The 12,881-nt window shown below is 39.7% G+C and overlaps 1 protein-coding gene and 4 non-coding genes across 6 annotated transcripts in view; 1 reads left to right on the forward strand and 4 right to left on the reverse strand.

The window, feature by feature from the left end:
* The window catches only part of LOC138243075 (uncharacterized), a 114,137-nt gene that overhangs the window by 30,894 nt on the left and 70,362 nt on the right, over positions 1–12,881 (forward strand). The window lies entirely within an intron of this gene.
* trnas-gcu (transfer RNA serine (anticodon GCU)) lies at positions 1,924–2,005 on the reverse strand. The gene has a single exon. It is a non-coding gene; the product is annotated as a tRNA-Ser (tRNA).
* On the reverse strand, positions 4,589–4,699 carry trnal-caa (transfer RNA leucine (anticodon CAA)). The gene is made up of 2 exons: positions 4,662–4,699; positions 4,589–4,634 (listed from the first exon to the last, which is right to left on the reverse strand). It is a non-coding gene; the product is annotated as a tRNA-Leu (tRNA).
* On the reverse strand, positions 8,280–8,390 carry trnal-caa (transfer RNA leucine (anticodon CAA)). The gene is made up of 2 exons: positions 8,353–8,390; positions 8,280–8,325 (listed from the first exon to the last, which is right to left on the reverse strand). It is a non-coding gene; the product is annotated as a tRNA-Leu (tRNA).
* Positions 11,970–12,080, reverse strand: trnal-caa (transfer RNA leucine (anticodon CAA)). The gene is made up of 2 exons: positions 12,043–12,080; positions 11,970–12,015 (listed from the first exon to the last, which is right to left on the reverse strand). It is a non-coding gene; the product is annotated as a tRNA-Leu (tRNA).

The following is a 12,881-nucleotide window of genomic DNA, read 5'->3' on the forward strand; positions in this document are numbered from 1 at the left end:
TGTTAAGATATCAACTTGTGGAAAAATGTGCACATAAGAGACTATAAATTGCTGCAGGAGGAAGGGCTGACTTTGGAAAGAGCTCTTACAGTCGCTAGAATTCATGAAGCAGCTCAAGCAGAATCAAGAATGCTTTCTGACCACAGTGACAAAGTGACACTGAACGGGGCGCTCGCTCAAACTTTACAAACAAAAGCCGAGCAGCCGGACGCAGTCATGCTAGAGATATAGAAGAACAGGGGACGGCTGACATTACATGTTACAGGTGCGGACTAACAATGCACAAAGCAGATGAATGCGGAGCGTGAACAGCAAAATGTCTACACTGTAAGAAAACAGGACATTATGCACACGTCTGCAGAACTTCACGTCCGAGTTTAAGGACAGCAACATCAGAGATTGGAAGTTAGGGAGTTTCAGGTCTGTTTTTTTATTATAGGTTCAAGAAAGTCTGAATACCTTTGCAAGAAGTATTTCAGAATCCCACTCAAATCCAGTACGAATGCCGCATAAATCTGCATTGTACAATTAGTATACTGTTTGTCCGTTGAATCAAACACGCCTTATGAAGCATTTCTAAAACAGGAGAGTTCGTTAGGGAATGCGTCTTCCTGTAAAAATAAAATGACTTCAAGGGCACTAAAAGCAGAGGTGTGAAAGCCTGCTCTACAGAAGAACTATAGCCAGAGATGCCAAAGAGGTCGAGATTTCACCACGTGAGAGAAAGCATCTCAGAAAAAGAAGCTGCGGTCAATTCCACGCGTTATAAAAACACTAGGTCAAACAACAACTCTGTTGAGAGTAACGTGGCCGAGTGCTCTAAGGAGCTGGCTTAAACCTCCAGCCTCTTCAGGAGAATCTGTTGGAGTCGCACTGCTACAGCGTATCTCCTTGTTAAGTATCCCTTTTATTGTTGTTGCTGCCTCCAGGCGATGTAAACCAGATTCAGAAAAAAATAATTTGGACAACATTATTCCCATCTTTCCTCGAAGGTGCGGTGGCCAAGTGGTAAGGCGTCGGTTTTGTAAACCGAAGATCGTGGGTTCACCCCGCCCGTGCCCGTGCCCGTTTCATTTGTCTCCACTTTCCTTTAGTTTCAAAGTCTTCAAAAAAACTCGCAATGTAGGAGTCTCAATAGTAAGAGAGCAAAACTGTCGCCAGTGATTAGTATTCTTGCATATCCTGCCTTGTTTTTTAGTCGACAAAGCTTGTCTATCTTCACAACCATCTTCTGAATGATCGCCTCAGCATTGGGAAGGAACGTGCGCTTGGTACAGCCCCCGACTCCATGGTCGGATCACAAACAGATCGGGTGAGCTGTCAGTCCAGGTTGGAAGTAACGTTCGGAAGCACTAAAAATCTGACTTAGGAACAAGAAGTGAAATAAAGTCCACAGTGTACATTTCTAAATACCACAAAGTTACAACATATGGAATAGCATTTATTTTAAAATGTATTTTAAAATTTGCATTTATTTAGAGCTATATTTAGAGCTTAGTAAAGATAGCATTGCTAATATTGATGGAGTAGAAATGTAAGATGAATTGATAGCTTTTTCTGAACTAAAAAAGTCCTACAACGCCTCCTGTAACAGGTAAGGACTCATAGCAAGACATTGCTATTGCATTGCGCATTTTGCAGATACGACCAGTTTCTGCTTCTGGTGAGTGCATCTTTTCCAAACTGAAATTAACAAGAACATTTTCAAGATGCGCCATGTCCCTAAATCGTTCATCAGGACTACTATTAATATCAGGTGAAAGCAGTACAAAGCATAAATTTAACCTAAATATTAAGAGACTATATCTGTCAGCTACTGCTGTACGCCATGTTCAGGCAACGCTAGAAATATTACTGCTCTACTACAGTAGCTAAAGAAAGCAAGTCCGACTTAGAAACGGATCACAAGTCGAAAACATAAACCGACGAGGATGGGATTGGAACCCACGCGTGCAAAGCACAATGGAGTAGCAGTCCATCGCCTTAACCACTCGGCCACCTCGTCACAAAAGCCACCCCCCTTGGGCATGATTTTGCTCGGCGACCAGGCTCAGCGCACATCGACCTCAGATGTCTCAGAGCGGTGTGTCCAAGAGGCTGTAAAGAATAGGTAATAGGTTTATTCCATGCTGAAAAAAAGAAGAACGAGAACACAACGTTTCGCCCGTGGAGCCTTCTTCAGGTGTGAGAGAGACAGGGCAGTAGGCAAAGGTAAAATAGCGAGAGAACAAAGGTTTGAGGGTGGGTACCCACCTGTATAAGAATAGTATTCTGCCAGTGCTGTGGTAAAGCTGGTTAAAAGACCTGTTTCATAAAGAGGAAATCCTGGGTCCGAATTCCAGCGGTACCTTTTTTTTTCCTGTCTTGTTTTACAGAACATGTAATTTGGGACACTCAAAGAGGTCTTGATTTGGTTTAATGCGTTTATTCATTTCCTTTGCAGAACAACTTGTTTTTTTTTAAATCATACAGCTTGCGAAAGATGAAATGCGAGCGATTTTTTTTGTTCACCAAAAGTATGTAAATGAAAAAAAGCAAGGTGTAAGCATTTCTGTGGTGCAATCGGTTAGCGTTTTCGGCTATTATACCCCAGGTGGGTTTTTTGATCCCACCCAGGGACGCACTTCTTCCTATAGTAAACATCATCACCGCAAAAATTTAATTGTTCCGCAAAACCTGAACTATTTTGATATTTACTCAAACAATTGAGTACCAGAGTCAACATTACCGGGAATTTCCAATAATTACCGACATTGGCAACTTGCAAGCAGTTAGTATTCACCCATAGAATTATATGTTCCAGTGAGTGAGGGAGAATTCACTTATGCTCCCGTTGCATCTTCAGCTAAAGTAATTTAAAAAACAATGCAAAACTGTTCGAGAACTTGTCAAGCAAAAACAACAGATCGCCGGAGTTCTATTTTAATATTTTCGTATATTTACCTTAATTTGAATATAAATGTTAACATAAACGCTGTTCAATATAATGTAATGTTGTTGTACTTTTAAAATATTTTAGCTGAGGGTGAGAGGGGGGATATAACGCCTTGCCAAACATCTAAAATAACTGTAAAAGGGGATGGCATTTTAATAAAACTGGCAATCAAAAGAAAGTTACAATTTGTATGGTATTATGCTCAATATCCCTCGATATTGAAGGTCAGATGAGGAATTTGAAGAAATTATCAAAGAAACAACGGCAATAGCAGAGGGTGTTGATTTTGAACCAGTGTTTGCACCTCAATAATCCATCAGTCTTCGCTTGACAGGCTTCCTCAAGATATTCGGTGTTCTATACAAAAAATCGACAATTAAGCGCAAATGTGACAAGAGGCAAAGACTGCGGTAGAGGAGGAATAAACTCCACACGATGACTGTATGTATACGTCTGTCTAATATTCGGCCCCTGCAGGGGCATCATATTCGCTGAACTGCCTGCCAGCGTGTGTACGGTCTTATAATTCAAGAATATCAATGGTCAGACGCTTACAACGGGTGTTTGTGTTTGTATTATTTAGAGAATTGAAAAAACATTTTCAAAACTACAGCTCGAATGAAATTTAAAAAAGTTTATTTGTCTCTTTGCTGTAACAACTGTGCCAAAACTATTCAGATACATCAAAATAGCATCAGAATGTAACTAGATTTTATTGGATTTTAGGAAATGTATTTTTGCGCATTTCTCTATACGATCAGAATACCTTCCTGTTTTCACCGTGTTTATTGTTTCTGCCCATGATCTCGGAAAGAAAGATCCAGTATCTGTTCACCGAAATATTCCAGGAGTTTGATATGGTTTGAGAGGAGTGTATGAAGGTAATGAAGGATGGAGGACACGCGCATTCCGCACGGGGAGCGCAGAGCAATGAGCGGCGCCTGCAGCTCTCCGAGTCTTTTCTTATACAACCTCTGAGTCCGGACACACAACGTCTCCAGCCAGAGATTTACAGTTCAGAAAACATCTGTCTCGAGCAGAAACTGATCTTCCTGCTTTAGTTAAGGTTTGGTTATTGTGGGGGTTTAGCGCTTGTATCTCTCTTCTCTTACTAAACACTATCTACTGTAAAGTATATAAATAGAAGCTAAAATGCAGCTAAAATACTTCAGTAAGGCCGAGCAGATAGGAAAGTTTAATAAAAATGTTCTATGATCTATGTTCTAGTTGCCCATATTTTTTTAACTCTCGGTTCGAGCTCTGATTTAATCCTCTCGGCTCCTGCCGCTGTCACCGGGAGAGTGGCTGCATTCCGTAGGGCTACAGGCTGATTTCACAATGCCACATTTAATGAAATACAGGGGAAACCGCAAGGAAAACAATATGTTTTAATACATCTTCTTCTGGATTTATATTTCGGTCTTTCACCTTTGAATGCATACCTTGACCGTAAATCTTTACTCGATTACAGGCACCCCAAACAGTTCTTAAGGGAGAAATCGAAGCCTATTTGACTTTCTGCTAATCACATTGAAGTGTTCACGAAGCATTTCCCTGCCCATCATGTGCCCGCAAGCCTGTTTCTCCGTTTTCTTCTTTCTGTCGTTGTCAGCGAGCACAAGAAGACAGGAAAAATGCAAGAGAGGGAAAAGCTGTCAGGAGTGGGATTTGAACCCACGCCTCTATTCAGAGACCAGAACACCCAAGCAATGGAAAGACAGGAGTCCTTGAGTCTGGCGCCTTAGACCACTAGGCCATCCTGACGAGTTGCGTAAGTTGGTGTGTTAAAAGCATCAGTAGTTCACAAAACTGAGAAATGCTTTGCTGGAGAAGCGCCACGTTGCCTAATATTGCCTAAACGGATCGCGGAAATCAAATATTCGGATCGATTTAGAGTGTGCTTTACAGCCTTTGTGTAATATTTTAAATTGTTTTTAAAAAGTGTGTACTGTGTACTACGTTTAGGACTAGTTAGTGTGGTAGAATATGGAGATCATCTCCAGCTCTGAGCTCAACTGCAACAACAAGTCGTGCTGAACAAAGTCAGAGTTCAGCTGAACCTTTGCTCAGTGTGGTGCTCAGGACTCAGGAGTATTGTTGTGGTTCTAATTAGCATGAACTGCAGGGGCTCTGAATCAGAACATTTCAATTTATCTGTTCAGTAAGTTAAAATGCAGGACATGTTAAAATCAGATTATCACTGTGTCTGTCCCGTTTGTATATAACCGAATGTTTAAAAGATACCAGTAAGGACACACAACTACTAATGCGGTACTTATTGGAAATAGTCCCAAAACAAGTACGTCCGGCAGCTGGTAGACCCCTGTAATAATTTTGCAGTGACACTTTGAAGATTTACGCTCTATTTAAATATTAATTTACTAAATTTCAGTTCTCTTTTCTCACACTCCCTGGCATAACTGAACTCTCACTCTCGCATACTAAAGGCTTTACATTCATTAGCTGTAATACAGATTCTTAATAAAGACAGAATGAAACTGTTTGTTTTGTGTCTCATGGTGATCCTCTTCTCGATCCAAATGAAATGTTTAATATGATCTCTCGAGAAAGAAAAGGAGTCAATTTCCGCCTGGAATGATTGATGCTCCATCAAACATTTTGTAATATCTCCGGAAGTTTATACAGTAGAATCCTGGTATGTGGCTTAAATTCAAGGTAAACAAGACTAAGGAAACGAGTTGGAAACGATGTCGATCTGGGATTTAAATCATCCGGAACATTTCACTACATCGGACAGTATATGCCAGAGAGCATCTCCTGACATCTGTTGGTAGCTCAGTTGGTAGAGCGGAAGACTGTAGTGGAAACAAGAGGGAATCCTTAGGTTGCTGGTTTGACACTGGGTCGAAGGAAGGTGCCCTTTGTGTATTTCATTCAAACAGTTAAAATAGCCGGTCTTTTTCCACTCAGACTTTGATCACAAGCTCAATAAACGACGAAGCAGAGGCTCTTGTTCTGAATTCAGCTCACGTCTGATTGTCTTGTTTTGGCCAAGATCTGATCTTTGAATTCAGGGAATACTCTGTCTGCTTTGTACAGTAATTCAAAAGTAGATACAAATGTCACTTTTTTATTGTAGATATAAAGGTGTTCTCTGTTTTCAAAGGAGAGGTACTTAATTGGCTTTATGATTTGGTTTTGATTTTGTATCGTTGTATTATTAAGTTTGTGCTTTTTGTGTTTTTAACATATTGTGAATCTATTTTTGAAACAAATGCTTACAAAAGCAGACATGGCACACATCTGTTTATACCAGCGGTGAATTGTATATTTTATTAAGTAGAAGCTACTGCGCACTTCTGGGAGTATAACAGGTTCGATATAAAGTGGCAAAAATATAAAAGGGGAAAATACCCCAGACTGGGTGTAAAGGCCTCGTTGTGACTGTTGTTTTATTGTTGAATACGGCATACTGTGCACGAAATGTTGCAGAAACACAATCTGATAGTTAAATAATTAGTATGAGGCCACGGATCCAAATATTAATTGCTGATTTTTTTAAAGTGATATCTTCCTATCCTCTGGTAGAAGTAACACGATGTGAGCAATTGTTTTTTGTTCTTTTTTTTCACGTTGCGATCCAAAAAGCCTCAGATGCACAGTCTGACAGCAACCAAACCAGAATGGATTCTGCTGGGAGCCGGACTGAGCTCATTCTTGCTCCCTGTGCTGAAAACAGAATTAGCTCTTCCTCGAACATCGTCTACAGCTGCTGGATGGTGCTCTACGTCCTGCTGCTCCAGCAATTATTTGGACGAAAGACAGATCACTTGTGCGCTTTTAACCTTCTCGCAGCTACAGGCGAGACTGAAGCTGGCGATATAAAGGCACGCGCTGGTACACCTTCTCGAACTTTCACAATCGCGATAAACATTTTTTTAAGACCTTTGAAAAACTAGATATAGATATAGATAAAACTAGATAAAAAAACATGAGCTTTATCGGTTTTTACATTAATCGATTTTGAATCAAATTTGATCTTTTTACATTGCATTTTACGTTGAAATGTAGCATGCATACCTAATCCACCAACGGACAGAGCAATATTTTACGTTGCCTTCCAGAGCTTCCAACGTTTGATGGATTTGTATGGGTGTCTGTATGATACCACTACAGCACTGGCGTAGGTGCAAAATCCACTTTCACAAGACTTTTTCAGTGTCTTCTCTCTCAAATGGACCGAAGCACAGGAGCCAATATAAGAGAAAACGACAGATGTTTAAACAGAGTATGTCCCAATGTCTGCGACAACGCATTGTGATTTTGTATAAACGCAAATGGTTTATCATTTAAAAGCCAACATCATTCTTTTTATCCCTGGCGCTAATACGCTACCATACATGCGAGCTGTTGTGTGAAAGAAAATTCATATGTGCGTAGGAAGGCAGAATAAAATCCAGAACTGTGTTGGTGACATCGATAAACAGGGCTCATGTTCACAACAAAACTTTACTGTATAAAAGGTTAATATTCGTAAATATATATTTTTTTTAATTATGCAAGGTGTCTGTTAAACCATTCATGAAGGATTTTTAGACAAAAAAAACACACCATTATATGAGAACATATATTTACTATATCTGCATTTAACTCACTTTTTAACAATATCAATTTCAAGGCCGATATAAATTGCTGCCCTGCTTTTTTGTCATAAATACACAAGCTTGTTATGTCTTGTGTCAGAAATAAACTGCATGAAATTTGCTAAAGCAACAGATCTTCCTGCTTTAGTTAAGGTTTGGTTATTGTGGGGGTTTAGCGCTTGTATCTCTCTTCTCTTACTAAACACTATCTACTGTAAAGTATATAAATAGAAGCTAAAATGCAGCTAAAATACTTCAGTAAGGCCGAGCAGATAGGAAAGTTTAATAAAAATGTTCTATGATCTATGTTCTAGTTGCCCATATTTTTTTAACTCTCTGTTCGAGCTCTGATTTAATCCTCTCGGCTCCTGCCGCTGTCACCGGGAGAGTGGCTGCATTCCGTAGGGCTACAGGCTGATTTCACAATGCCACATTTAATGAAATACAGGGGAAACCGCAAGGAAAACAATATGTTTTAATACATCTTCTTCTGGATTTATATTTCGGTCTTTCACCTTTGAATGCATACCTTGACCGTAAATCTTTACTCGATTACAGGCACCCCAAACAGTTCTTAAGGGAGAAATCGAAGCCTATTTGACTTTCTGCTAATCACATTGAAGTGTTCACGAAGCATTTCCCTGCCCATCATGTGCCCGCAAGCCTGTTTCTCCGTTTTCTTCTTTCTGTCGTTGTCAGCGAGCACAAGAAGACAGGAAAAATGCAAGAGAGGGAAAAGCTGTCAGGAGTGGGATTTGAACCCACGCCTCTATTCAGAGACCAGAACACCCAAGCAATGGAAAGACAGGAGTCCTTGAGTCTGGCGCCTTAGACCACTAGGCCATCCTGACGAGTTGCATAAGTTGGTGTGTTAAAAGCACCAGTAGTTCACAAAACTGAGAAAGGCTTTGCTGGAGAAGCGCCACGTTGCCTAATGTTGCCTAAAAGGATCGCGGAAATCAAATATTCGGATCGATTTAGAGTGTGCTTTACAGCCTTTGTGTAATATTTTAAATTGTTTTTAAAAAGTGTGTACTGTGTACTACGTTTAGGACTAGTTAGTGTGGTAGAATATGGAGATCATCTCCAGCTCTGAGCTCAACTGCAACAACAAGTCGTGCTGAACAAAGTCAGAGTTCAGCTGAACCTTTGCTCAGTGTGGTGCTCAGGACTCAGGAGTATTGTTGTGGTTCTAATTAGCACGAACTGCAGGGGCTCTGAATCAGAACATTTCAATTTATCTGTTCAGTAAGTTAAAATGCAGGACATGTTAAAATTAGATTATCACTGTGTCTCTGTCCCGTTTGTATATAACCGAATGTTTAAAAGATACCAGTAAGGACACACAACTACTAATGCGGTACTTATTGGAAATAGTCCCAAAACAAGTACGTCCGGCAGCTGGTAGACCCCTGTAATAATTTTGCAGTGACACTTTGAAGATTTACGCTCTATTTAAATATTAATTTACTAAATTTCAGTTCTCTTTTCTCACACTCCCTGGCATAACTGAACTCTCACTCTCGCATACTAAAGGCTTTACATTCATTAGCTGTAATACAGATTCTAATAAAGACAGAATGAAACTGTTTGTTTTGTGTCTCATGGTGATCCTCTTCTCGATCCAAATGAAATGTTTAATATGATCCCTCGAGAAAGAAAAGGAGTCAATTTCCGCCTGGAAAGATTGATGCTCCATCAAACATTTTGTAATATCTCCGGAAGTTTATACAGTAGAATCCTGGTATGTGGCTTAAATTCAAGGTAAACAAGACTAAGGAAACGAGTTGGAAACGATGTCGATCTGGGATTTAAATCATCCGGAACATTTCACTACATCGGACAGTATGTGCCAGAGAGCATCTCCTGACATCTGTTGGTAGCTCAGTTGGTAGAGCGGAGGACTGTAGTGGAAACAAGAGGGAATCCTTAGGTTGCTGGTTTGACACTGGTTCGAAGGAAGGTGCCCTTTGTGTATTTCATTCAAACAGTTAAAATAGCCGATCTTTTTCCACTCAGACTTTGATCACAAGCTCAATAAACGACGAAGCAGAGGCTCTTGTTCTGAATTCAGCTCACGTTTGATTGTCTTGTTTTGGCCAAGATCTGATCTTTGAATTCAGGGAATACTCTGTCTGCTTTGTACAGTAATTCAAAAGTAGATACAAATGTCACTTTTTTATTGTAGATATAAAGGTGTTCTCTGTTTTCAAAGGATAGGTACTTAATTGGCTTTATGATTTGGTTTTGAGTTTGTATCGTTGTATTATTAAGTTTGTGCTTTTTGTGTTTTTAACATTTTGTGAACTTATTTTTGAAACAAATGCTTACAAAAGCAGACATGGCACACATCTGTTTATACCAGCGGTGAATTGTATATTTTTATTAAGTAGAAGCTACTGCGCACTTCTGGGAGTATAACAGGTTCGATATAAAGTGGCAAAAATATAAAAGGGGAAAATACCCCAGACTGGGTGTAAAGGCCTCGTTGTGACTGTTGTTTTATTGTTGAATACGGCATACTGTGCACGAAATGTTGCAGAAACACAATCTGATAGTTAAATAATTAGTATGAGGCCACGGATCCAAATATTAATTGCTGATTTTTTTAAGTGATATCTTCCTATCCTCTGGTAGAAGTAACACGATGTGAGCAATTGTTTTTTGTTCTTTTTTTTCACGTTGCGATCCAAAAAGCCTCAGATGCACAGTCTGACAGCAACCAAACCAGAATGGATTCTGCTGGGAGCCGGACTGAGCTCATTCTTGCTCCCTGTGCTGAAAACAGAATTAGCTCTTCCTCGAACATCGTCTACAGCTGCTGGATGGTGCTCTACGTCCTGCTGCTCCAGCAATTATTTGGACGAAAGACAGATCACTTGTGCGCTTTTAACCTTCTCGCAGCTACAGGCGAGACTGAAGCTGGCGATATAAAGGCACGCGCTGGTACACCTTCTCGAACTTTCACAATCGCGATAAACATTTTTTTAAGACCTTTGAAAAACTAGATATAGATATAGATAAAACTAGATAAAAAACATGAGCTTTATCGGTTTTTACATTAATCGATTTTGAATCAAATTTGATCTTTTTACATTGCATTTTACGTTGAAATGTAGCATGCATACCTAATCCACCAACGGACAGAGCAATATTTTACGTTGCCTTCCAGAGCTTCCAACGTTTGATGGATTTGTATGGGTGTCTGTATGATACCACTACAGCACTGGCGTAGGTGCAAAATCCACTTTCACAAGACTTTTTCAGTGTCTTCTCTCTCAAATGGACCGAAGCACAGGAGCCAATATAAGAGAAAACGACAGATGTTTAAACAGAGTATGTCCCAATGTCTGCGACAACGCATTGTGATTTTGTATAAACGCAAATGGTTTATCATTTAAAAGCCAACATCATTCTTTTTATCCCTGGCGCTAATACGCTACCATACATGCGAGCTGTTGTGTGAAAGAAAATTCATATGTGCGTAGGAAGGCAGAATAAAATCCAGAACTGTGTTGGTGACATCGATAAACAGGGCTCATGTTCACATCAAAACTTTACTGTATAAAAGGTTTATATTCGTAAATATATATTTTTTTTAATTATGCAAGGTGTCTGTTAAACCATTCATGAAGGATTTTTAGACAAAAAAACACACCATTATATGAGAACATATATTTACTATATCTGCATTTAACTCACTTTTTAACAATATCAATTTCAAGGCCGATATAAATTGCTGCCCTGCTTTTTTGTCATAAATACACAAGCTTGTTATGTCTTGTGTCAGAAATAAACTGCATGAAATTTGCTAAAGCAACAGATCTTCCTGCTTTAGTTAAGGTTTGGTTATTGTGGGGGTTTAGCGCTTGTATCTCTCTTCTCTTACTAAACACTATCTACTGTAAAGTATATAAATAGAAGCTAAAATGCAGCTAAAATACTTCAGTAAGGCCGAGCAGATAGGAAAGTTTAATAAAAATGTTCTATGATCTATGTTCTAGTTGCCCATATTTTTTTAACTCTCTGTTCGAGCTCTGATTTAATCCTCTCGGCTCCTGCCGCTGTCACCGGGAGAGTGGCTGCATTCCGTAGGGCTACAGGCTGATTTCACAATGCCACATTTAATGAAATACAGGGGAAACCGCAAGGAAAACAATATGTTTTAATACATCTTCTTCTGGATTTATATTTCGGTCTTTCACCTTTGAATGCATACCTTGACCGTAAATCTTTACTCGATTACAGGCACCCCAAACAGTTCTTAAGGGAGAAATCGAAGCCTATTTGACTTTCTGCTAATCACATTGAAGTGTTCACGAAGCATTTCCCTGCCCATCATGTGCCCGCAAGCCTGTTTCTCCGTTTTCTTCTTTCTGTCGTTGTCAGCGAGCACAAGAAGACAGGAAAAATGCAAGAGAGGGAAAAGCTGTCAGGAGTGGGATTTGAACCCACGCCTCTATTCAGAGACCAGAACACCCAAGCAATGGAAAGACAGGAGTCCTTGAGTCTGGCGCCTTAGACCACTCGGCCATCCTGACGAGTTGCATAAGTTGGTGTGTTAAAAGCACCAGTAGTTCACAAAACTGAGAAATGCTTTGCTGGAGAAGCGCCACGTTGCCTAATGTTGCCTAAACGGATCGCGGAAATCAAATATTCGGATCGATTTAGAGTGTGCTTTACAGCCTTTGTGTAATATTTTAAATTGTTTTTAAAAAGTGTGTACTGTGTACTACGTTTAGGACTAGTTAGTGTGGTAGAATATGGAGATCATCTCCAGCTCTGAGCTCAACTGCAACAACAAGTTGTGCTGAACAAAGTCAGAGTTCATCTGAACCTTTGCTCAGTGTGGTGCTCAGGACTCAGGAGTATTGTTGTGGTTCTAATTAGCACGAACTGCAGGGGCTCTGAATCAGAACATTTCAATTTATCTGTTCAGTAAGTTAAAATGCAGGACATGTTAAAATCAGATTATCACTGTGTCTCTGTCCCGTTTGTATATAACCGAATGTTTAAAAGATACCAGTAAGGACACACAACTACTAATGCGGTACTTATTGGAAATAGTCCCAAAACAAGTACGTCCGGCAGCTGGTAGACCCCTGTAATAATTTTGCAGTGACACTTTGAAGATTTACGCTCTATTTAAATATTAATTTACTAAATTTCAGTTCTCTTTTCTCACACTCCCTGGCATAACTGAACTCTCACTCTCGCATACTAAAGGCTTTACATTCATTAGCTGTAATACAGATTCTAATAAAGACAGAATGAAACTGTTTGTTTTGTGTCTCATGGTGATCCTCTTCTCGATCCAAATGAAATGTTAATGTTAATGTTTC

The sequence above is a fragment of the Lepisosteus oculatus genome, chromosome 14, assembly GCF_040954835.1.
Source record: "Lepisosteus oculatus isolate fLepOcu1 chromosome 14, fLepOcu1.hap2, whole genome shotgun sequence".
In the NCBI taxonomy this organism is placed as follows: domain Eukaryota; kingdom Metazoa; phylum Chordata; class Actinopteri; order Semionotiformes; family Lepisosteidae; genus Lepisosteus; species Lepisosteus oculatus.